The sequence below is a fragment of the Miscanthus floridulus genome, chromosome 5 (genome assembly GCF_019320115.1).
Source record: "Miscanthus floridulus cultivar M001 chromosome 5, ASM1932011v1, whole genome shotgun sequence".
Lineage (NCBI taxonomy): Eukaryota > Viridiplantae > Streptophyta > Magnoliopsida > Poales > Poaceae > Miscanthus > Miscanthus floridulus.
The window spans coordinates 134,928,161-134,953,864 of record NC_089584.1 but is presented as its reverse complement, the minus strand read 5'-3'; the positions used below and the strand labels follow the sequence as shown (position 1 = coordinate 134,953,864).

The 25,704-nt window shown below is 54.3% G+C and overlaps 1 pseudogene; it reads left to right on the top strand.

Annotated features, from left to right (window-relative positions):
* Positions 1–3,871: 3,871 nt before the first annotated feature.
* LOC136455411 (patatin-like protein 3) lies at positions 3,872–24,201 on the top strand (annotated as a pseudogene).
* Positions 24,202–25,704: the final 1,503 nt, after the last annotated feature.

The following is a 25,704-nucleotide window of genomic DNA, read 5'->3' as shown; positions in this document are numbered from 1 at the left end:
GGATTGGGATAACAATCACACTTCACCACAAGTCTTTGCCATATCTTACCTCGTTGTAGCTGTACACCACTACACCGCTCCGCCACATTAGCGCTCCACATCCCTATTAGATGGTTGCCACACTACACCACGCATCACCCATCTCGTTGACAAAGCCACCAGTCGATAAGTCATCGTCATTGCTTGTGCCGTTGTTGCCTATGATGTTCCGCGTCTTGTCAGTCATTGCTATGCCATAGGGTTCGTTTGCGCTGCCAGAAGACGTCCCGCGCTGGACTAACCCTTGCAAAATAAGGCTAGCCGACATAATTCGCTGGAAGCCGCATGCCGATAGATTGGGTAATGGCATTATCCACTGTGGATAATCCATGTTATCCCCATACCGGTTTCGCTTCATTAAACTTCATCTAATTCGTGAGCCTTTCAATAACCCTCAGGTTGATCCTATGGCCGTGTTCATTTATCTTATAATCCGTCCTTTTCAGCTTGTTTTTTCAGCTGGAACAATGTTTTTCTCTCACAACAAATCAGCCGGAACAGTGTTTCGGCTTTTTTTTTTCAGCGAAACGAACGGGGCCTATATATCATTGTGATTGTCAAATTTTACAAAGCTAGCGAATTGTGATGTCAATTATCAAAATCTAAATTGTGATGTCAATTATAAAAATCTCTTGTCGGCGAGTTGATCCTTTTTCTAGGGGTTAATGCAAAAGGTTGTACTTCTTCCATCCCAAATTATAAGACGTTTGACTTTTTTACACCAAGTTTGACCACTCGTCTTATTCAAAAATTTGTGTACAATATCACTTCTTTTATCGTAGCTTGCTTTATTAATAAAAGTTCTTTAAGAATGACTTAAATTTGACTTCAAGAGTGGTCAAATTTAGGATAAAAAAGTCACATGTCTTATAATTTGGGATGGAAGGAATATAAAGGAAGGCAGGGACCGACCTTTTCTTTTGAAAAATAGGGCAACCTGCAGCCGTCAGATCCGAACTGTGCGGTCCGATTGAGGAATATGGATCAGTCAAGGAGCTCCATCTCCACCAGCCGACCCCGCCGCCGCGGCGACCGGCGATCTCACCACGACCATAGCGTCTCCGCTCCGGTCCCCGCCAACCCGCTTCGTCTGAGGCCAGACCGCCTCCATGGCCGCCGACCAGAGCACTCGCGCGTTTCCCCATCCCCAAAGCCTCCGCACTCAAACAAGAAGGATAAAAGGAGACGAGATGGATGAGGCGCGGCGGTCGCCGCGGCATCCGATCGCTCTACAACGCTACAGCTTCCGTGGCGGCGAACTTGTTCTGCTGCTGACTGCTGACTGCGGATTGAGCTAGTGATGAACACCTTGTATGCGTAACGCGGCGCTCCGCTCCCACATGTGATTTGAGATTAAGCAGAGGTCGCGCCTTTCGGCAACTTTGCATATAATGAAGCAAAATCGCTGATTTTTTTTCTTAGCTATTTTGGAGGCAGAATGATGAGCAGCCAATGTGTTGATTTGGGAATTGGGATTCAGAAACCTCAGGCGCTCGGAAGTAGGTGAAGGCAATAAAATCAGAACTTCGTAATGCTCCTTGGGCAATTTACACGGTATTAATGTTTCACATCACGGGTTCGCTCAATTTTGAATGCTCTTTTATAGATTTTCATCACTTCAGTCTTGCAGCGGCTGGCTGGGCTAGATCGTGGATTATTTACTGCTGGCTGGTTTGGTGTGAGAGAAAAATACTATTTCAACTTATAATCCACGATCGTATACGATCGTTTACGGTCTACCGAACAGGCTGTTGGTCAGCATCAAAGAAAAAGGGGGAAATGCTAGCGCACGGATGTCCGATGGGGATGAATTCCATCGGACGCCTGCCCGCACGCCTGACAAGTCTGTCCCGACGCCTGACCTGCCCATATCTAATATACACTTGTAAAATATGTATGAAATATATGCAACATCTAGATAGAACACTTGCAACGTGAAAACACTTGCTGCAACAGAAGACTGAAACAAATAAAATATTTTGGAACATACTATTGCAACGTATGTGTGAAAACATATACAACATCCATATCAAAACGCTTGCAACATACGTATGAAAACGGATGAAACGGTTTGAATAAATACTTGCAACATGTCTCTGAAACGCTTGCAACATGTGCAACATCCCCGATCTACTTTTGCAACATTCATATGAAACAATTGCAACATGCATCTGAAACGTCTGAAACAATTGAAACATATATTTGCATCATAGGGGGAGAGAGGTCTGGGCCGTTTGATTCCGACTAACTGGGTGGGAGCTGGCGGCGAGCGGCTGTGCACGAGCACCACTCAACACCAGCGCCACCGGCACCCAGCTTGGCTCGGCGGCGACAGTGGGGGATTGGGGACGGGGAGCGCCATGGCCCCCAGGGTGGAGGGAGCTCGGTCGCCGGGGTGGCGAGGGCGCCGCGCCGAGGTGGGGGAGAGCCGTCCACTCCTCGGCAATACCGTCGCGCCACCTCCATAGATCTCGCTGGAGCCGAGTGGATCTCGCTGGGATGCGGGAGAGGGTCGCCGGATCTTTGGGCATTTGGGGCTCCCGGTGAGGACGTCAGGGTGGGGGAGGACGTCGGGCGTTGGTGCGCTGTGGCAGGGGATGAGAAGCGTAGAAGGGTAAGGATGGAGATGAGGACGCTAAGGGACTTTTTTTAATATACATGCGGGCGGGAGCAAGCGGTGGGGTGGAAAAACCGTCGTGCGGTCCATCGGACGCACAAGAAGTAGCATTTTCGAAAAAAGCTACTATGCCAGGGCTCGTTACTTCAGTTTTTTTGAGCTGGTTCTACCCCTGATGGTTTAATTACTCATAGGGTAGCTGATGCCATGACACACTACTATGTCACATGGTATAGTGTAATGATATTGGGATAAGATAAACAACTATGGACTGAATGTTATTTCGATCTTTCCCTACAAAAGTTTTGGCTCTATCATTTTTAGGAAATTTCCACGTCTTGTTTACAATTTAATTTATAGTAGCTTACATAAATGCTAAAAGTATAAAAAAAAGTTCACTTGTTACCACAATCCTTGTCATGGTGGCTAGAAAGTTGAAGCTGTGTACTTGTGCTATACAAGTCCTGACACTCTTTACTGAAACATAATCATAATCTTAAGTTCAGAACTTCCTTAATGTTTTTTTTTTCACATACATGCATCGGCACGTGTTTCACTAAGAGGAGAACTTCCTTAATGTTATGCTGTGCAAGTAAATCTTCCTATGTTTCCTTTGTACATCCAAAATAGATGACAGCAGAGGACGCTAGGTTCACGTCCAAGGAGCAGGGTTCTGAGTTTATCAACAATAATGTTGAGTTGATGATTTTTCGAAGGTTCCAAGGTTCCATTTACTCAATCTCTATTTGTTTGTCTTACTCAATCCTCAATTTGGACTAAGATAAAACTCAAAGAAACTAAAAGCTAAAATAAAGTAGTACTTCTAAATCATAAAGGATGAATATTTACTTGCCCAGTTGTGTCTCAATATGACTATTGCAGGATAACCAAGCTTGTACTAGTATGCTATTTCTATTAGAAGTAAAGAAAAATCAGAACAAAAAGAACAGGGTCTTGAAGGTGTCGAACATATGGGCAATCCCTACAGTGTAAATTACATATCTTATTGGACAAGTGCATAAAGATACTTCCAGAGAAACAGTGCCGAAACCATCTCGGATAAGCTTGCCAAATCAAAACTTTTTTGCTTTTTCAGTATGAGTTGTCTTTTGCCTCCACGCCTATAAATAGCCTTTCAAAGGTCAGAATTCATGAGTACTTGACCTTAACAAAAGCTGAGAAGACGGTCACAGATCATACTTCTTTGCCATTGCAATGGAAAATAATTATGCATGCCCACCACCGAGCAAGGGAAACCTGATCACTGTCTTGAGTATCGATGGTGGTGGGGTTAAGGGTATCATCCCTGCTACCTTCCTTGCATTCCTTGAGTCTAAACTTCAGGTAAATTCTACATGTTTACTGTGTATATAGCTTAGCAGTTTTTCTCACATCGTCACTATTATCGACATAACATAGTTTTGATCACCGGACACCGGAAGTTGAAATTTTATCTGCTTAGGTAACTGACATCTTCTCTATGCACACATGCAAGTTTGAGGGCCATTTATTCGTTGGTGTTCTCTTACCTTTTTAGGAGCTTGATGGGAGCAACGCACGCATAGCTAACTACTTTGATGTCATCGCTGGCACAAGCACAGGTGGTATTATTACTGCTATGCTAGCAGCTCCATCACTGAGTAATGCTAAGCAACCATGCTATGAGGCCAAGGATATTCTGCCATTCTACCTCAAACATGGTCCTCGCATCTTTCCATGCAGGTTTGTATGGTTAAGAGGCTACTGTTAATCATGGCACTTATAATAAATATTTGTACGATTTTCCATCTTATACTGCTCATTTTTTTAATAAATTGTTTATGTACAAGTGAATCTCAGTACTATATCTATAAAATTATATATGAAAATACTTCACCTTACTCGTTCTGGTGTTGCAACCAGAACTGGAATTTTTTGGCTGGTTCCTCAAGATCCTACAAATAATTAAGATGATAATTGGGCCAAAATATGATGGAAAGTACCTGCACAAAATGACCAATGATTTGCTGGGCAATACGAGAGTGAAAGAAACAATGACAAATGTTGTTATTCCTACGTTTGATGTTATAAGTGTGTTAAGCCAACAATATTCAGCACATTCAAGGTTCTATTTCTAAACTTGGTGCATGGGATAGCTTCCATTGATTTCTTTAGGGTGAACTAAACTTTTTGGTTGCGGTGCAGGCGAAATCTAATACCTTGATGAATGCTCGTCTTGCTGATGTGTGTATTGGCACATCTGCAGCACCAACAGTTCTCCCTGCACACTATTTTGAAACTGTGGATTATCACACTGGTTCATCACGTAGCTTCAACGTTATTGATGGGGGGCTCGCCGCAAACAATCCGGTGATCTATACTTCTTTGGTTATAGTTTGTGGTTGGGTTTTCCTGCCGAAATCCTGTGTGCTCTATTTCTTTAATTTAATTGTACGTTTTGATTAGCATGAAATTATGTGTATATTTTGTTATGATTTTTTTGTAGCCTTTAAGCATCAAACTTTGTTTGCCCAAAATGGTCATAAAACAATGTAAATGCTAACTGACCACCTTGTCCTCTAATTTGACAGACTCTGGTGGCAATGGGTGAGATAACAGAACAGATCAGGCAGAAGAGCAAGGAATTCCCTGAGACCAAGCCCTTGAACTATCATAGATATCTGGTAGTATCATTAGGCACAGGTCTTCCAGAGGAAGACATCAAGTTTGATGCGTGTCGTGTTGCCAAGTGGGGCATTTTTGGATGGTTTGGCCGGGAGAATACCATGCCTTTTTTTGCAAATGTTCTTACATGCTAGCTCAGACATGACTGATAATTATGTTGCAGACCTTTTCAAAGCAATTGGGTGCTCAGACCAACTGTTGCATATTCAGGTATGTTGTTGTCGGGGTTTCGGACCGGGGGGTCCTCAACCGACTAGTGAAGTTGAAGTGCGTGCCCCTAATCCCGGATGGTGATGCAAAGAGACACAAGGTTTATACTGATTCAGGCAATCGGTGCCCTACGTCCAGTCTGAGAGATCGATCTTGTATTCCTTGCACCGAAGTGCTTGTAGTAGGGGGTTACAAGCTAGGTGAGAGAGGGAGCTAGTCCCAGGTCTCAGCGAGGAGTGGTTCGGGCTGCTTGAGACGCTGCTCTCAGACGGCTGGGATGTGTATGTGTGTGTGTGTGTTACCAGGTGTTCTTCCCTGTGAGTCCCCCTCTAAGTGGCTCAAGTTCTCTCCTTTTATAGTTGAAGGGAGGACAAGGACAGTACATGTGCTGACTATACGGTGTCGTGCCAACAGGGGCGGCGTGTCCGAGCCCTGTGGCCTGTTCCTGTGGCGGCGTGGTCGTCGGAGTGGTCCGTCCTTGGAGCACTGGGGCGACGTGCTGGTCACGTCCGACCCTGTGCGTCATGGGAGCCCCTAGGCTGCCTCGGAGCAAGCACGGCGGCCAGGGCGCGGATCGCTGTGGATTGGCGGCGCGTGAGGCCGAGGCTCGGTCGGTGCCGAGGCTGCACCGCAGTGGGGGTCTCGGTAGACATGAATCCCGAGGTAGCCGAGACCCTGGTGCATAGTGCTGAGGCCCGGAGAGAGCGGTTGATCCGGGGTGCTAGCTTGGAGACGGTGATGAACCGGGCCAGGCCGTCCATGTCGTGTTGTTTTTGAGGCGGGGATCGTGGAGCACAGTGCAGTGTGGGCGCTGATCGTGGGCACAGCGTTAGGATACAGTGACCGGTAATCCCCGTCGTGCCCTGTCTCAGCCGGTATGGGGCTGATGCGACCTCATGTCCCGTCGGCCATTCTGTGGTGTCGAGCCATCGTTCGGCTGAGATTGCGGGAGTGGTTGACGTATTAATGGGACATGACGTGCTGTCGGGAAGACCGGCCGAGGCGGGGGCGACGGACTATGGATAAGCTGGCCTCGCGCGATACGGAAAATGAGGCCTCGCGCGAGACGGAGGATGAGGCCTCACGCGAGGCGGAGATTATACTCCCTACCGAGGCCTTCCGTGAAGAGCCTCGCGCGAGGCGAAGATTGCGTTCCCTGCCGAGGCCTTCCGTGAAGAGCCTCGCGTGAGGCGGAGATTGCGTTAGGACGCCGAGACCTCCTGCGCGAGGCTCGAGGCGAGGCGGAGAGCCTGGTGGGCTCGGACGTGGCAGGTGAGGGGCCCACGGCTTACCTTCTAGCTTTGTTTTTTGATGGGACTTAAGTGACCCCTTTGATGTTCGCTCGGGGTACCCCGTTCTACGGTACCCGACAGTAGCTCCCGAGCCTCCGGGGGAGTGCGTGCACTCTCCCTGAGGGTTTGCCGAGGCTTGGTTTATACCCGCTCCCGTAGGAACTGGGTTTTGTTTCTTGAGGTTCCGGTGGGTGCGCGTGAGCGCACCCACCGGGTGTAGCCCCCGAGGCCCTGGAGGAGTGGAGTTACTCCTCTAGGGGCTTTTTTCGTTTTCGCGTTTGAGCGAGGAGTTTTTATCGCATTTGCCGAGCCCATAAGCGCAAGTTCGGGTTGCGGGGGTCTCGGCAAGGCTGCAGGAAAAGTCCTCTAGCCTCCGCACAGAGCGAGAGGTCCGTCAGGGGTCCCCCTGACTTTGGGTACGGCCCTCACACTTCCTTTTCGCTCAGAAGGTGGGGTGGAATGTGCCAGGCTACCCTCGATGGGCACGAGCGTGGGCACTTCCGGTGAGCTGTTATCGGGTGAGTCCGAGTGGAGGCCCATACCCCGTTTGCTAGGGAACGGCTAGCGGTCCAGAGACACACTCCAAGAGTACCAGAGGGTTTCTCTAGTGGGTGCCGAGGCCGTTCGCTGGGCCTCGGTGGCTCGGTGCCTCCCTACGGTGGGATCCCATTCGGAGACTTCCCTGCCGATCTCGGACACGACTTAGGACGCCCCGAGCGATTGTTCGCTCGGGCCTCGGCCATTCATAGGCTCGCCCCAAGGTCATCCCTGACTCTATTGCCCTGGGGCGGCTGTCGAAACCTCTGGAGGCCCAGCCTTTGAACCCCTGGACCGTAACGGGCTCGGTGCCCTTTATCGCATTTGTAACGAAACTTCTAGCATGGACTTAGACCATTTGTCTTTGTCTTGGGTGCAGGAGGAGCCCCCAAGCCTCCGCCAGGAGTAGGAGGGTGGTCAGGGGTCCCCTGGCTTTTTCATCCGACCCTCACATATCCTTTTCGTTCGGACGGAGGGTTTATTTGCCGAGGCCATTCTGGTGCGAGCTGGAGCCGCAGGTCTCGGCAAGGTTGCAGGAAGAGCCCCTAGCCTCTGCGTGGAGCGAGAGGGCCGTCAGGAGTTCCCCTGGCTTTTTATACACCCCTCGTGCGTGAGGGTTTGTTTGCCGAGGCCCCTTTGGGCGCGAGCCCGGGTCGTGGGGTCTCGGTGTATCTGCAGGAAGAGCCCCCTAGCCTCTGCATAGGGCGAGAGGGCCGTCAGGAGCTCCCCTATCTTTTTGTACGACCCTCACGCTTCCTTTTCGCTCGGAAGGAGGGTTTGTTTTGCCGAGCCCCTTCGTGTGCGAGCCGGGGTCGCTGGGTCTCGGCAAGGTTGCAGGAAGAGCCCCCTAGCCTCTGCATAAAACGAGAAGGCCGTCGGGGGTTCCCCTGACTTTTTGTGCGACCCTCGCGCTTCCTTTTTGCTCGGAAGGAGGGGTGGAATGTGCCTCGCTACCCTCGATGGGCACGAGCGGTGGCACTTTCGGTGAGCTGTTATCGGGTAGTCCGAGTGGAGGCCCGTACCCCGTTCGCTAGGGGATGGCTAGCGGTCCAGAGACACACTCCAAGAGTACCAGAGGATGTCTCCAGTGGGTGCCGAGGCTGTTCGCTAGGCCTCGGTGGCTCGGTGCCTCCCTACGGTGGGATCCCATTCAGAGACCTTCCTACCGGTCTCGGACACGACTTTGGGCGTCCCAAGCGTTTCGCTTGCTTGGGTCTCGACCCCATATAGGCTCGCCCGCGGTCGTCCCTGACTCTGTTATCCTAGGGCGGCTGTCGAAACCCCTTGGGGCCCAGCCTTCGAACCCCTGGACCGTAATAGGCTCAGAGCCTGGTTCCTTCATATGAAAGGAATAGGCCGGGGGGAATATCTTCCCCGTTGGCTCGGCAACGGGTGGCGCGCCTTTTGAGGCGGTTTTCTGGGGAGGCGAAACGACGCCTGCTGCCGTAGTGGCCGGGTGTGACGTGGTGGATGGGATGTAACTGTTCTCGCATTTAATGAGGAAGACGTGGGCGCGTGGGCCGGCGAAATCGGCTCGTGGTTAACTGCGCCGGATCGGGGGGGGGAAACTTCCCCGATTTTGTCGCCTATTCATTTCGCCTCCTCCCTGCATAAATACCCAAAGAGTCTCGCCCCTCCTCGTCTTACCTTGCCTGCATTAGCACTGCCTTCGTCGAGCCATCGCTAGAGCAGCGGGTGCCGAGAAGAAGAGGGGAGAAGAGCGAGCCTAGGGAGAAAGCGAGAGCGTGGGAGACAGAGAAAAACTCACCGCCGCATCTGATTCCTCCATCGCACTCATGGCCGGCGACATCGTTGTTGTCGAGGCAGACCCCTAGGATCCGTCGGACGTCACCGAGGAGATTCTTTAGTCGCTTGTCGACGATGGACTCCTTCGCCCAGTGACAGACCCCACCAAGCCAGAGTGGATTGCTTCGTACAGCGAGCCAGGGCCGAGGCCTCGCGACGGCTACGTCGTGAGCTTCGTCTCCTTTCACGAGCACAGCCTCGGCGTCCCGGCGGATCGGTTTATGCGGGCGCTCCCGCACTACTACGGTGTGGAGCTCCACAACTTCAAACCCAACTCCATCGCTCAGGCGGCTATCTTTGTTGCCGTCTGCGAGGGGTATTTGGGGATTGCTCCCCATTGGGAGTTGTGGCTCCACCTATTCCGGGCGGGGCACACTACCAAGCCGACGGGCACGTCAGGTACGAGGAAGGCGACGAGGGCCGGCGGCTGCACTCTCCAAGTGCGCCAGGACCGCCTGCACCTCTACATCCTGGCCCAACTCGCGTCATCCAATCAGCGGTGGTACACGAGTTGGTTCTACCTTCGCAACGACGACGAAGGACTTCCCCCCTACACTGGGCGGATTGTGGGGAGTTTCCCGGAGAGATGGAAGTACGGCGTCCCGAAGGACGACTAGCCCAAGCTACAACCACTTCTAGAGGGGCTGGCGAGGCTATGGGGCCACGGTCTCACCGTGGCTGTGGTCGTGGCCGCCTTCCACCGCCGGAGGGTGCTGCCGCTGATGGCTCGGCGGCGGTGGCTGTTCGAGATGAAGCCGGGTGAGCCCATTGAGGGCATCCGGATGTCCTCCTCCGCCCTTTCCGACGAGGAAATTCTTCGTCGGGTGGGGGAGATGGTAGAGGCGAAGCTGAGGGGCGGCAACTTGACCCCTATCATGATGCGGCCGTCGCGGGGGTTCCTCTCGCTGGTAAGTCGTATGCCGCTGTAGCCTTCGAGCCTCCTCAGTCTCCCCTTACCCCTTGTTCTCTTATGTGCGTCCGTCGTTCCTACAGGGGATGAGGGACGTGCGCTCTTCTTCGCCGCCCATTCCCGAGGACGCGAGGCGGCGGGTGATCAACCGGGCGCACGCCGACGCGCGGAAGAAGCGAAAAGACACCAAGGTGGCGAAGCGCACGAAGCAAATCCTCGCGCATGAAGAGCTGGATAAGCGCCGCCGTCAACAACAGAAGGATGGTCTCCCGTTGGAGGAATCCCCATCGTCGTCGCTATCGACAGAGGCCTCGAACGAGGATGACGGGGGCGAGGTGGGGCGAGGTCCCCTGGACCACCTTCCTGACGTAGTGGAGGTGGTGCCCGGGGCATTGGCAAGCAGCCCGGCACTCCCGGGAGGAGGAGGAGAAGCGGACCCAGGGTCGGCGGTTGCCCGCTCCGGGGCTGAGGTCGACACGCCCGAGGCGCGGGCGTTGGGCAAACGCGCCGTCAGCCCGGTGGGCTCGATGGCGATGGTGGAACAAGCGACGGCGGAGGCGATGCTACCACCCCCGCAGAGGACCGACGGGGCGCCGGGGTCCTTTGAGGACCGGCCAGTGCCGATGGACACGGAGGCGATGCCTCTGCCGCCGCCTCCGCCTTTACGGATGAGGTTTGCCGTGGCGAAGCGGTTGCCACCCCGTTCAAGGTAGGTATATTTTTGGCAGGGTCATAGTGCCTTCCGTTTGCCTTTTGGTCTCGCGCTGACCCTGTAGGTTATTTTTCCTTAGTCGGAAGCGGCCTGCGGATGAGCTTCCCTTGGCGCCCCTTAAGGCGCTCAAGGCGAGCCCCAGCTCCTCCGCCCACTGGGTGGCGGAGGCACAAGCCGCTATCCAACGCGGCGCGGCATCGGCGAGGGCCGACCCGAAAGAGCCGGCCGCCCAAGGAGGGGCTGCCGAGGCGACCCCTACACAGACGAGGGAAGGAGTGCTTCCGCCCCGCGAGGGCGAGGCTCACGAGTCGGATGGGGCCAGCGTGCCCTTGGTTGCCGAGGCCCCCGGGTGCTCCGAGGCTGAGGCGACGGAGGCTAGGGCGCCCAAGACCGCTGAGACCGCAGTGGCCACGGTCGGTGTTTCTACGTCCACCGAGGCCATGATGGCAGAGGTCGGAGCCCCCGAGACCATCGAGGCCATAATTACGGAGGTCGGAGCCCCTGAGATCACCAAGGCCATCATGATGGCGGCGAGGCCGTCTGTCCAGGAGGCGGAGATGAAGGCGACGGAGGCCTCGGTGGCGCCCTTGGTTCAGGGGCCGCCATTGTTGCGAGAGAGCGCCCGGGAGGCGGAGGTCTATCCGATCTCCTCTGACGATACTTCCTGGGCGCGGGAGGTGGTCGACGCTGAGGAGGCCAGTGCCGTGGAACAGCCGGCGCTGATCTTGGACGAGGGAAGCTTGGCCCTCATGCGGGCGCGACCTGAGCCTCGCGGGTGGGATCACCCGCGGGTACTGTGGCGGAGCCGGGATGACCCTGAGGGGGAGCCTCTGTTCGCCCTTGAGGACGCAGCCGAGGGCGGGCGCTGGGGCACCTTTGAGCAATACCACCAGCTGGTGGAGCGGTCGCTACGGACGGCCCTGTCCGTGGTGGCCGACGAACTGCCCGGAGTCGCCCAGGTTCGTGTTTTCCTTTCTCGCGCGATGTTGTCCTTTTCTGGTTTTGTTGCAATCAATGACCCCTGTTCTACTTCCCCAGGAGCTCGAGACCCGGTCCCTTGGGAAGTCGGTCTTTCTCTGGTGGGAGAGGGGCGTCTGGGACCAGCTTCAGCGGTAGAAGGGCCTTCTTGCCGATGCCAACGAGCTCCTGTCGGCATGGAGCACGGAGGTCGAGGACCTCCGCCTTCGTTGTGCTGAGGCGAAGGTCGAGGCGGCCACGGCCCAGACGTAGCTCGCCCCTCTGGCGGCGCGGGTCAAGGAGTTGGAGGAGGAGCTCACCCACGCGGTCAGCGATCGGGATGCCTTTAGGGGCCGAGCCATTGAAGCTACGGCCTCAGCCGCGGCTCTCGTGGGGTAGCTGGGGGCGGAACAGAGGGCGCACCAGCTAACGAAAGGTGCCTTGGATGAGGCCCTTGCTGCAGCTGAGGCCTCGCAAACCGAGGCTGTGGTTTGGAGGGGGATGGTTGAGGGTGAGTTTTTGGCCCCTCATTTTGTTTTCTTTTCCTTATGTTCGCTCCCTAACTCCCTTGTGTGACGCAGAGCTGGGGAGTGAAGCTTCTAGGGCAGCCGAGGCTTCTTGGGTCGAGGCCCAGCGCTTGAAGGAGGAGGCCGAGGCTTCTCGGGCCGAGGCCCTGCGCTGGAAGGAGAAAGCCGAGGCCTGTCAGGTCGAGACCCGACGCTGGGAGCAGAAGGCCAAGGGTGAGTTCTGTGGGCTTCCGCCCCTAACTTAGGTTGTTTTTTCCCTCGCTCGACCTCATTCCGTATTCTATGGTGCAGAGTCAGAGGCGGAGGTTACTCGGGCAGCCGAGGCTTCCAGCGTGGTGCAGACGGTGCTCGAGACCAAGATCGGGGAGCACGCGGCGCTGAAACGTGCCGCCCTTTCCGCCTGCGAGGCCTTGGAGGTCGAAGGTGTTCAGTCAGGCAGCTCCCTTGGGAGCCGTTTGATTGCGCTGAGCAGCCAGATGCACGAGCGGCTCCGAGGAGCGCTGCACACGGGTGTCAAGTGGGCGTTGGCCGTCATCTCCTCTCACTATGTTGGCGTCGACCTCCCGGCCATCAGTGATGGGTATGTCCTACCTGATGATGACGAGGAGGCCGACACGGCGGTCACGAAGCTGATGGAGGCGGCGGAAGGCCCTGGCATGGCGTTGGTGACGCTCTTCGAAGAGGAGGTGGTTCCTCCCCTACCATCTGCCGGTGCTGAAGGCCCTGAGCCTTGATCTGGGCCCCGGGGGCTATGTAAAAATAGAGTAGGAGTTATTTTTGTATCGTAACGCTTGTGGCCGTCGAGGCCTTTATTTTTGAAGTATTTGTGTTTCTTAGTTGTTTTTCTCATGTTTCCGAGCCTCTGCCCTCTGTTGCTCCTGATCAGATTTCATTTGCAAAACACCCCCTTGGGGCCTAAGCCGTCCCTTAGGCGAGAGGTAGTGAGGGAGTGCCATAGCCCAGAGGCGTAGGCCGTCTCGCGACTCTACCGGCCTCTTGCTTAGGAAACAGACCTTGGTCCGAGGGGTTTTTACAACCGATTCGTCAGAGCATGCTAGAGTCTTGGCGTAGGAATTTTTATGAAAAACAACTGAAGAATGGTGCGTGGGACCTAGGGGGAGTCCCCCATCTAGCCCCCGAGGGAGGCTTGGTTCTACCGAGGTAGAGCCGAGCCTCCCTTGCCGTGTTATTGTATTACCGAGACCCACGATGGGCTCGGGGGGTTTCTCGAAAAATTAGACCAACTAAAGAACGCTTTTTAATTGTATTCCAAGAAACAACATATACAATGCTTTGGAAATTTATGGATAAAAGCGACGTAGCTGTTCTATGTTCCAAGCGTTGGTGAGGATTTCGCCCTTCTCGTTGGCCAACTTGTAGGTCCCGGGCTTCAGTACTTGGGCGATGATGTACGGCCCTTCCCATGGTGGGGTCAGCTTGTGGCGGCCCTTGTTGCTCTGTGCTAGCCTCAATACCAGGTCGCCTACCTTCAAGCTTCACCTTCGGACGCGTCGGGCCTAATAGCGCCGTAGGCTCTGCTGGTATTTGGCCGAGTGTAGTAGCGCGACGTCTCGGGCTTCCTCCTGTTGATCGAGGGCGTCCTCTCGGGTGGTGCGGTTACTTTGTTCGTTATAGGCTTGTAGCCTCGGGGAACCATATTCCAAGTCAGTGGGGAGGATGGCCTCGGCCCCATAGACCAGGAAGAAAGGCATGAACCCCGTGGCTCGGCTTGGAGTGTTCCTCAGGCTCCAGATGACCGATGGGAGTTCGGCGAGCCATTTCTTGCCAAACTTTTTCAACCAGTTGTGAATCCTTGGCTTGAGGCCTTGTAGGATCATGCCGTTGGCACGCTCTACTTGGCCGTTGGTCCTTGGGTGTCCTATGACCGACCAGGCCACACGGATGTGGTGGTCATCGCAAAACGTCAGGAACTTTTTGTCGGCGAACTGTGTCCCGTTGTCGGTGATGATGGTGTTGGGGACCCCAAATCTGTGGATAATGTCAGTGAAGAACAGCACTGCCTGCTCGGATTTGATTCGATTGATCGGACGAGCCTCGATCCATTTGGAGAACTTGTCGATTGATACCAGTAGATGGGTGTAGCCCCCGAGGGCCTTTTGTAGAGGCCCGACCATGTCGAGCCCCCACACGGCGAACGGCCACGTGATGGGGATGGTTTGCAGGGCCAGGGCCAGGAGATGTGTCTGCCGAGCATAGTATTGGCATCCTTCGCAGGAGCGTACTAGCTTGGTAGCGTCGGCGACCGCCGTCGGCTAGTAGAACCCTTGGCGGAAAGCGTTCCCCACGAGCGTCCGAGGCGCCGCATGGTGCCCGCAAGCGCCTGCGTGCAAGTCCCAAAGCAGGGCTCGGCCCATCTCGGCAGTGATACATCATTGGAGGACACCTGAGGGACTTTGCCTGTACAATTCGTCATTGTAGAGGACGTAGGTCTTGGCTCGGCGCGCAAGCCGTCGTTCTTCGGTCCTATCGCCAGGAAGCTCCCCCCGATCAAGCCAATGAAGGAACGGGATTCACCAATCCATGTCCTGATCAGTCTGCGGAGGCTCGGTGTTGACTTCCATGACCTCGGGCTCGGTCGAGGGGGTCTCAGCAGCAGAGGGGGCGTCAAGCTTTGCCATGGGTCCCACAGGTGGGCCCTCCTCTATCGTCGAGGTGTAGTCAATGGAAGGTTTGTGGAGGTCTCTAGCGAAGACATTCGGGGGGATCGGGGCCCGTGCCGAGGCCATCTTTGCTAACTCGTCGGCGGCCTCGTTGTACTTCTGCGCGACGTGGTTTAGTTCGAGGTCGTCGAACTTGTCTTCTAGGCGACGTACCAATTTGCAGTAAGCCTCCATTTTGGGGTCGAGGCAATTTGACTCCTTCATCACTTGATCCACGATGAGCTGCGAGTCACCTCGGACGTCGAGGCGCCGTGCCCCAAGTTCGATGGCGACTTGCAAGCCATTGATGAGGGCCTCGTACTCGGCCACGTTGTTGGAGGCGGCGAAGTGGAGCCGCACTATGTAGCGCATGTGTACTCCGAGGGGCGAGATGAAGAGAAGACCCGCGCCTACCCCGGTCTTCATCAGGGATCCGTCGAAGTACAGGGTCCAGCACTCCGTCTGAATTTGAGCAGGTGGTAGTTGGGTGTCTGTCCACTCAGCCACGAAATCAGCCAAGACCTGAGACTTGATCGCTTTTCAAGGCGCAAAAGTCAAGGTTTCCCCCATAAGTTCGACGACCCACTTGGCTATCCTGCCCGAGGTCTCCCGGTTATGAACTATCTCTCCCAGGGGGAAAGATGATACCACAGTCACTGGGTGAGACTTGAAGTAGTGACACAATTTGCGCCGGGCCAGGACCACGACGTAGACCAGCTTCTGGATGTGGGGGTAGCGTGCTTTGGTCTCGGAGAGCACCTCGCTGATGAAATAAATAGGACGTTGGGTGGGTAGAGCATGCCCGTCTTCCTGCCTCTCCACTACCACGGCAGCGCTGACCACTTGGGTCGTTGCGGTGACATAGAGTAAGAGGGCATCGTCCCTAGTCGGGGGTACCAGGACGGGAGGATTCGTGAGCAGTGCTTTGAGTCTGTCAGGGCTTCTTCGGCCTCGGGAGTCCAAGAAAAACGCTCGGATTTTCTCAAGAGTCGGTACAGAGGCAAACCTTTTTCGCCAAGGCGCGAGATGAAGCGGCTCAGGGCCGCAAGGCATCCCATGACCCTCTGTACTCCCTTGAGGTCTCTGATTGGTCCCATGCTGGTTATGGCCGAGACCTTCTTTGGGTTGGCTTCAATGCCACGTTCCGAGACTATGAACCCCAAGAGCATGCCTTGGGGGACCCCGAACACACACTTCTCGGGATTGAGCTTGATGCCCTTCTCTCTAAGGCATTTGAAGGTTATCCTCAAGTCGTCGATGAGATCCTCGGCTTTTCTGGTCTTGACCACGATGTCGTCTACGTAGGCCTCGACGGTCCGCCCAATGTTGTTGCCAAAGACCTGGGTCATGCACCGCTGGTATGTGGCACCTACGTTTCTGAGGCTGAAAGGCATAGTCACATAGCAGTACATGCCGAATGGTGTGATGAAAGAAGTCGTGAGCTGGTCTGACTCTTTCATCTTGATTTGATGGTAACCAGAATACGCATCAAGGAAAGATAGGGTCTCGCACCCTGCAGTGGAATCAACGATTTGATCGATTCGGAGTAATGGAAAGGGGACTTTTGGGCAGGCTTTGTTCAAACCGATGTAGTCTACGCACATCCTCCATTTCCCATTTTTCTTCTTGACTAACACGGGGTTAGCCAACCACTCTGGGTGGGACACTTCTTTGATGAATCCGGCCGCCAAGAGTTTCTGTATCTCCTCACCGATGGCCCTACGCTTTTCCTCGTCGAAGCGGCGCAGGCGTTGCCTCGCCGGTCTAGATCCAGCCTGGATGTCTAGGGCGTGCTCGGTGACCTCCCTCGGTATGCCCAGCATGTTCGAGGGACTCCATGCGAATATGTCGGCATTTGCACGGAGAAAGTCGACGAGCACGGCTTCCTATTTGATGTCGAGGGTGGCGCTGATCCTCAGCGCTCGGTCGTCGGGGCAGGCGGGGTCGACCGGGACGAGTTTGATGGCCTCCGCGGGCTCGAACGCCCCCGCGCGATGCTTGGAGTCAGGTGCCTCGCCACTGAGTTGGTCGAGGTGGGCGATGAGGGTCTCGGCCTCCGCAAGAGCCTCGGCGTACTCGATGCACTCAACGTTGCAGTTGTATGCATGTTCGTACGTGGACTCAATCGTGATGATACCGCTGGGGCCTGACATCTTGAGCTTGAGGTAGATATAGTTGGGGACTGCCATGAACTTGGCGTAGCACGGCCACCCCAGGATGGCGTGGTAGGCTCCCCCGAACCTGACTACCTCGAAGGTAAGGACTTCCTTGCGGTAGTTGGACGGGGTGCCAAAGCAGACGGGAAGGTCGATGCGCCCGAGGGGTCGCGTGCGCTTCCCTGGCACGATGCCGTGGAAGGGTGCGACGTCGCCTCGGAGCCTCGACCGGTCGATCTCCAAGAGCTCCAGGGTATTGACGTAGAGGATATTGAGGCCGCTGCCTCCGTCCATCAACACCTTGGAGAGTCGGGTGTTATCGATGATCGGGTCGACGACCAGTGGGTACTGCCTGGGATTTGGGACATGGTAAGGGTGGTCATCTCGATCAAAGGTGATCACCTCCCGAGACCAGTCGAGGTTCCGGGGGGTGGCCACCTTGATCGAGAAGACTTCACGGCGTTCCCTCTTGCGCTGCCGCGCCGTAAGGCACGCCGAGGGTCCGCCGAAGATCATGAAGGCGTTGCGTACCTCAGGGAAACCATCATCCTTGTCATCGTCCCAGTCGCCGGTGCCCTTCTGCTTGGCGTCGTCGTCGGGGAGCCCGAGCCTGGTGTAGTAACGCCGTAGCATGGAGCAATCCTCGAGGGCGTGCTTGACCGGGCCTTGGTGGTAAGGGCAGGGTTTCTTAAGCATGTCATCAAAAGGCCTAGGGCCTTTGTGTCCTCGGGGATTCTTGCGTTCTGCGGCCGCGACCAAATCGGCCCCCAGGACCTCCTGCTTCCCCAGGCGCCCCTTCTTCTTTCTCTTGGGGAGGCAGGAGGCCAAGGCCTCGGGGGCCTCATCCCTCTGCTTGCCCTTAGCGTCGCTGTTGGGGAAGATGGCTCCAACAGCCTCCTCACCCGAGGCGAAGTTGGTGGCGATGTCGAGGAGCGCGGTAGCTGAGCGCGGCACGTTCCGACCTAACTCTCGAACCAAGTCTCGGCAGGTGGTGCTGGAGAGGAAAGCCTGGACGATCTTCGAGTCGCCGACGCTGGGCAACTCGGTGCACTGTTTGGAGAAGCGCCGGATGAAGTCTTGGAGAGACTCGTCCAGTTTCTGGCGACAGTTTTTAAGATCCCAGGAGTTCCCAGGGCGCACGTACATGCCTTAGAAGTTCCCAACGAAGATCCTAACCAAGTCGCGCCAGTCGTGGATTTGTGAGGGAGGAAGGTGCTCGAGCCAGGCTCGTGCTGAGTCTGACAAGAGTAAGGGGAGGTTGCGGATGATGAGCAGGTCATCATCCGCGCCACCTAGCTGGCAGGCCAGGTGGTAATCGGCAAGCCAGAGTTCGGGGTTGGTCTCGCCGCTATACTTCGCGAGATTGGCGGGTTGCCGAAACTGGGCCGGGAAAAGAGCAGCGCGGATGGCCCTGCTGAAGACCCGAGGACCTGGCGGTTCAGGAGAAGGACTGCGGTCCTCCTCGCTGTCATAGCGGCCGCCTCGGTGCGGGTGGTAACCCCGAGCGGGCCCTTCATTGTCGTGGCGTCGTCGCCTGCTGACCACCTCATGGTCTCCCTGCACCTCGCGTCGATTGCCGAGGCGGTCAAGAAGCATGGGGGCCCTGTGGGCTATCGGTGCTCGAGCGGGCTCGGGACGAACCGAGGCTTCCCTATCCTGCCGAGGCGGGGCTACGGGCAAGTTCTAGGCGCCCCCGTGCCGTCGGGAGGCGGAACTTTCGGCCTGCTGTACCGCGGCGGTCTCTAGGAGATCCTGGAGTTCACCGCGGACCCACCGCCCCTCCATGGTAGAAGGCTCGGGCATTGCACAAACCAGCATTGCCACAGCCGCGATGTTCTGGCTAGCGCGATTGAAAACTGGGGGTTGCTCACTCCCTTCGTCGTCATGGATGTGGTGATGCACATCGCGAGCCCTCCATCGGGCTCCTCCGCCATCGCCATGACCTCGCTGCTCCTGATCGAGAGAGTTTCGAAGCTGCTGTAGAAGGAGTCGGTCTTGTTCGACCTTGGCCTAGAGCTCACGAAGCTATTCTAGGTCTGGACGTTGAGGTCGCGTAAGAGCGGGGTTCTCATTCCGTGCTACCGACAGGACAATGCACGGAGGTGTGGTGGCGCCTGTACTCGGGCGAAGCGGGGAACGGCTACCCGCCCCCTCGTCTTCCTCGCCCGCCCTCGGCATCCCGAGCCCGACGTGGAAACACTCGCGAGTAGGGTCGTAGGTGCCCTCGTCATCGGAGTCGGAGTAGCCTAAGCAGTAGTCGCTTGCGGCCAAGAACTGGCGCATAGCCCTAGGGTCGTGGAGTCCGGAGAAATCCACTCCGGGCCATGCCTCGTCCTCCTCCGAGGAGTCGGCGTGGGTGCCCAGGTCGAGAGCGAAGCGCTGGCGGCGTCCTATGGCATCCTCGTGAGCAGCAGTGTAAGCATAAGCATAAGAGGCGGCAGCATTTCTCAACCCAAAGGGGTATGGGGATGGTGCCGCCGCCAGGCTTTGCTCCGCCGGAGTCGGGTTCTCAGGGGGTGGTGGGGCGGAGCTTGATGACTGGGCGTTGCCGCGTTCCACCGGTGTTTTTCCCTTGTCCAAGCTCAGGCCAGACAGGTTCCTGACCAGGGACCTTGCGCCAACAGCTGGTCGTAGGATATCGGCGGGAAGCGGCGTGTCGCCCTGGATTCGCGTAGCGTCGGGGTGATTTTGCTCGCGTCGTGCCTGGCGAGCACGGCGAGAGCGGCCGCCCGGGCGCCACCTGCACCTGGGCTACCGGTGCGTGACTTCGTCGTCGGTTGGTGGGGCTCGAGGAGTGAGAAGTACCATGTCGTACTCATGCCCTAAAGACATGAACTCTAGGCTCCCAAACCAAACCATCGTGTCGAGACGCAACGGTCGTACGGGGTCTGCTATCCGAAACTTGCTGGGATGACAAAACTAACACGCAGACGCCCCTACCTGGCGCACCAACTGTCGGGGTTTCGGACCGGGGGGTCCTCAACCGACTAGTGAATTTGAACTGCGTGCCCCTAATCCCGGATGGTGATGCAAAGAGACACAAGGTTTATACTGGTTCAGACAATCGGTGCCCTACGTCTAGTCTAAGAGATCGATCTTGTATTCCTTGCACCGAAGTGCTTGTAGTAGGGGGTTACAAGCTAGGTGAGAGAGGGAGCTAGTCCCAGGTCTCAGCGATGAGTGGTTCGGGCTGCTTGAGACGCTGCTCTCAAGCGGCTAGGATGTGTATGTGTGTGTGTTACCAGGTGTTCTTCCCCATGAGTCCCCCTCTAAGTGGCCCAAGTCCTCTCCTTTTATAGTTGAAGGGAGGACAAGGACAGTACATGTGCTGACTATACGACGTCGTGCCAACAGGGGCGCGTGTCCGAGCCCTGTGGCCTGTTCCTGTGGCGGCGTGGTCGTCGGAGTGGTCCATCCTTGGAGCACTGGGGCGACGTGCTGGTCACGTCCGACCCTGTGCGTCATGGGAGCCCCTGGGCTGCCTCGGAGCAAGCGCGGCGGCCAGGGCGCGGATCGCTGTGGATTGGCGGCGCGTGAGGCCGAGGCTCGGTCGGTGCCGAGGCTGCACCGCAGTGGGGGGTCTCGGTAGACACGAATCCCGAGGTAGCCGAGACCCTGGTGCATAGTGCTAAGGCCCGGAGAGAGCGGTTGATCCGGGGTGCTAGCTTGGAGATGGTGATGAACCGGGCCAGGCCGTCCATGTCGTGTTGTTTTCGAGGCGGGGATCGGGGGGCACAGTGCAGTGTGGGCGCTGATCGTGGGCACAGCGTCAGGATACAGTGACCGGTAATCCCCGCCGTGCCCTGTCTCAGCCGGTATGGGGCTGATGCGACCTCATGTCCCGTCGGCCATTCTGTGGTGTCGAGCCATCGTTCGGCTGAGATTGCGGGAGTGGTTGACGTATTAATGGGACATGACGTGCTGTCGGGAAGACCGGCCGAGGCGGGGGCGACGGACTATGGATAAGCTGGCCTCGCGCGATACGAAAAATGAGGCCTCGCGCGAGACGGAGGATGAGGCCTCGCGCGAGGCAGAGATTATACTCCCTGCCGAGGCCTTCCGTGAAGAGCCTCACGCGAGGCGGAGATTGCGTTCCCTGCCGAGGCCTTCCGTGAAGAGCCTCGCGCGAGGCGGAGATTACGTTCCCTGCCGAGGCCTTCCGTGAAGAGCCTCGCACGAGGCGGAGATTGCGTCAGGACGCCGAGACCTCCTGCGCGAGGCTCGAGGTGAGGCGGAGAGCCTGGTGGGCTCGGACGTGGCGGGTGAGGGACCCACGGCTTACCTTCTAGCTTTGTTTTTTGATGGGACTTAAGTGACCCCTTTGATGTTCGCTCGGGGTACCCCGTTCTACGGGACCCGACAGTTGTAGACCCGCGTCCTACCAGAGTATGATGGTATTTTTTTTCATAAAAGAACTAGTCAAACCTGAGATTCTTTGACTCCTCGAAAAATAAAATTTACATTCTTTTTGGGACAGGGGAGTAGGTGCTTAGTGATCAAACTACCAATAAGCTTCTCAAAGACAATATACAGATAGTGCCAAGTAATTATGCCATTGCAGAACTGAAACTAAACATGTCAATAAGTGAGGATTTAAGTATTTCATAGTTCATACAACTGCACATTAAAAAAAAGTTAGACAAGCAGCAACATGAAAAAGGATTTCATAGCATGCACCTGAGGCATTTCAAATGATTTTAGTGTGCAAGATGATAAGATATCTTCTGTTGTTACTGAGACGAATGGGTAAGTTCGTTAGAAGCAACTATGAAAAGAGGACAACTACAATTTGGAACTATGGTGAAAAGGTTCTGTTTGAACAAAGTATTGAGACCAGGCATGCCTATAACAAGATTGGAAGAAACACTAATTATCAGCCTGTTCGTTTGGCTGTGGCTTGTCGTAAACGATCGTAAATTTCCAGCCGAAACAGTATTTTTCTCTCGCATAAACCAGCCAGCAGTACTTCTTCACGAACCAGCAACGATACGAATCAGCCAACCAAACAGGCTGTATAAAAACAAGCAGCATGCAAAAATGTGTAAGCCATATAAAGAGGCGAAAGAAGAGCAGCAAATAACCAAACCTTCCAAATGCATGTGATGCTACCAAGGTACAATCTTAATCATAGCATGACGAATCAATCCACAAGAAAACCAAACTTAAATGAGAATGATTGAACATGTCAAAAGATGTCTCCATTTCAGGCAGTCATGGTTGGATTACAGGAACCTAGCCTGCACAAGCAGCAGCATAAGCATCTGCAAGCCCGGGAAAACTATCCTTGTAAGGATCAAGAAACCTCTTGGTAAATACTTTCTCCTTTGGAGTAACAGCTGCAAAGAAGTCAACATCTTTCTCCACCAAGCCCTTTGCCTTAAGAGTTTTTAGCACATAATGCCGGGGCATAAGACGCCTTGGCAAGCTATAGCAGAGGACTGCTGGCCTATGCACTATGTACTTGGCATCCAGACCAACCTCCGTCTTCAGGAAATCCACCACGCGACTCACCCTGCCATCTGAAAAATTCAGAACTTCTGGCAACCTGTGTATGGCAATGCCCAGCTCAGCCTCAGAGCATCCAAGAGCCTTCTTCAAGAAATCTGACCTAGCATTTATCTTCCCAGGACTTATGTTGTAGACGGCCACAATGGCATACTTGAACATTGCTGAACTGCGTGGCACACCAAGCATGTCGGCACACGCCACAATTTCCTTGAAACGGCCTGTCTCCAATGCCAATATGCGCGGGGCGCGCAAAAGGAGCTTGGCAATATCAGAATCAGTTAGGCCAGACTGTCGCAGGAATACCATATTGGGTTTGACAACACGCTCGAGATTTTGAGTGAGCAGGTACATGCTCCTGCTGAGGGTGGTGTGTAAATTGTCGTAGGAGCCCAACAAAGAGAGGTAGAATGCGAGCCGGGGGACCAATCTGGGGAAGACTAAGATGGTGGGGGCGATGGAAATGAGGCGGGAGATCTGCGGTGGGGAAAGGCCGACGTCGCAGAGCTGGGCGATGCAGGGGGTTAGGGTTATGTCCACCTTGGAGCAGAGGACCCTCGGGTCCCTGGAGATTGCGGCGGCGACCTCGGCTTTGGAGACGCCGATTCCGGCGAGGAAGGCCCGGACGGCGTCAGGATTGTCGGGCGACTTGAGACTGGGCAGGTACCTAGAGGCCCTGCGGGCCTTCTCAGGCGTCAAGCCGCAGCTGGTGGTGAGGTAGTCCTCGACGACGAACTGAGAGGCGGGAGTGGTGCTGAAGAGAAAGAAGCGGTGGAGGGGGAGGGAAGATGCGGCGGGGAGAGGCGCGGCGGCGCGGACAGCGGGAAGGAGGTGGCCTCCGAGGCGGAGCATCGCTATTCGCCGGCGCCGTGTGGGTGCGGCGGCCAACGCTGTGGTCTGCGGCTCTCCTCCGGCCAATGGTGGTAGACGGAAGACGTTTCGGTTTTGTTACTGGGCCGGCCCAATCACCAAACTACAAAGTCCAGCCCAACTACGACTTCACTGCTGCTCCGTATTAGTTTGTCAGGCACTCAGGCCGATGAAAATTTGGCAATGACCATAGTAGTACGAAGGCAACTCTGGGTAGGACGCGGGCGACCAAAAATATGGGCAGCATAACTGAATTTGGCTCAGGTTGTTTTGCGGTTAGACATCAGTATGTTACAGATCAATTTCACAGTGCCATCCAAGTTGTTGCTCCGGCGATCAAATACTCAGCATGTTCGCTCGTTGGTTTCAGCCAAGGTTTATTAGCCAGCCAACAGTGTTTTCCTCTCACAACACGCCAGCACCAGCTAGACTTATCAGCCCAGAAACAACCAACGGACATGCTCATTATATACTTATGTCTATGTTCATTTATTTCTTGCAGGACCGCAACATACCAATAGGGGCTGTGCCAGCCGACCTCTCAACGGAGAAGAGGCTTCAAGGTCTGGTTAAGATTGGAGAAAACCTTCTGCATAAGCCACTAAGCAAGGATGATTATAAGATCAACTACGTCGAGACAATGCCGAAAGATAGCCGTAATCTGACCTATGCTGCTATGCTCACACGGTTTGCAAAGCTCCTTTCTGATGAGAGGAAGCTTAGGCTTCATGAAACTTGAGGTCTTCTGAACGCATACTCCATCCGTCTTAGGAGCTGGTGTATATTACTATCAGTTGTTGACCTGTTGTGTCATGTGTGTATTTCAAGTTGTGAATGTGTAAATGGTAATTGGCGAAGTGATATGGTTGCTTGGAGCCCTGTAAATGGACAAAATGTAATGCCCTGGCGTCTGGTTGTCTAGCTGTGTGTAATGCGAGTGTGGAACTTTTTATGGTATGGTGAGTTGGTGTATCTGCATCTTAGGCAGTGAATAATACATTGCTTGTATACTAAAAATAAAGTTTATTATGTGACTGTTCAGCAGTCCAGGCAGCTCTGTAATCTATTTCTTTGAATGCCAGACTGTTTATTATTATCCTTTTTTTTAGAAAAAAAAATCTAGGTAGTTTGCAGAGGAATTGCATAGCGTGTCCTACAGTTTTACGTTGTAATACATTTCCTTTTATAAAACCAGAGTACACGGTAAGAATTATTGGCTTCGAACCATGGTACCCAACCTATCAGAGCAACGGCCATTTAGGTATTTAGGTTCCTCTCCCAAACTATCTTTTTCAGATTTGCTAAATGGCAACCGCATGTTTTGGAGCTTCAAAACATGCGGATTCTTGGCCGTTGGATGCTGGACGGACAGCTGACATGCTGATGCTGCACGGATCCGCCAAGGCTCCAACGACGGATGCAGTCCGTGCTGCAGTCGGCGCCGGCCGGGGCATTGGACGCGCTTCTGGGACTTCAGCGCCCGCGTGGAGGACCAGGCTGCTTCACTAGAGATCACGTGGCCCAAAAGGCCCACGGCGAAGATTTTGTGAAGATTTTTTTTTTCTTTTCAAATTTGTGAAGAATTTATGAAGAATTTGACATATATTTTTTCTGATGTCTGAAATCCATAGAAATAATTTAAATTCTTTTTTGAAAAAATGGCATATATTTCTGTTATTTCCAAATTATATCACTCTATCCAATAAATTACACCGAAGAAATCATTGTAAATATAGTAATAAAGCGATGTAAATATAACTATAAGACAGTGTAAGTGCATGAAAAAAATCTGGTTGTTGGGAGGGGCTAAAACAACCGGTTGCTAGCTAGACAGATTCATCTTTTTCCTTATAATATGTATTTATTAAATTGCACTTTCAATATATAAATTGATTATTTTTTTCCTTTCAATATATGTCTGCAGCTAAAACAACTATGGTTGTCCATGCTTCTCCTTTCCTGTTTAGGAGGCTTTATTTTGGCCATATGCCAAGCTTGTACTTCTATCAGCTGGCTCTCCGATCCTAGTCGCGTATGTACTCACATCCATCCAGCTACTCCTTTTCAGAACACCCTGTACTTCTCAATGATGCAGTACTCTGTACTCCTAGTCCTAACTATATATCATAATCACTTATTCTATTAGTAAACACTGCTTTTATCTTTCAGTATACGTTTTCGGCTAAAACTATGATTGTGCATGCGTCTCCTTTCCTGTTAGGAGGCTTCATTTTGGCCATAT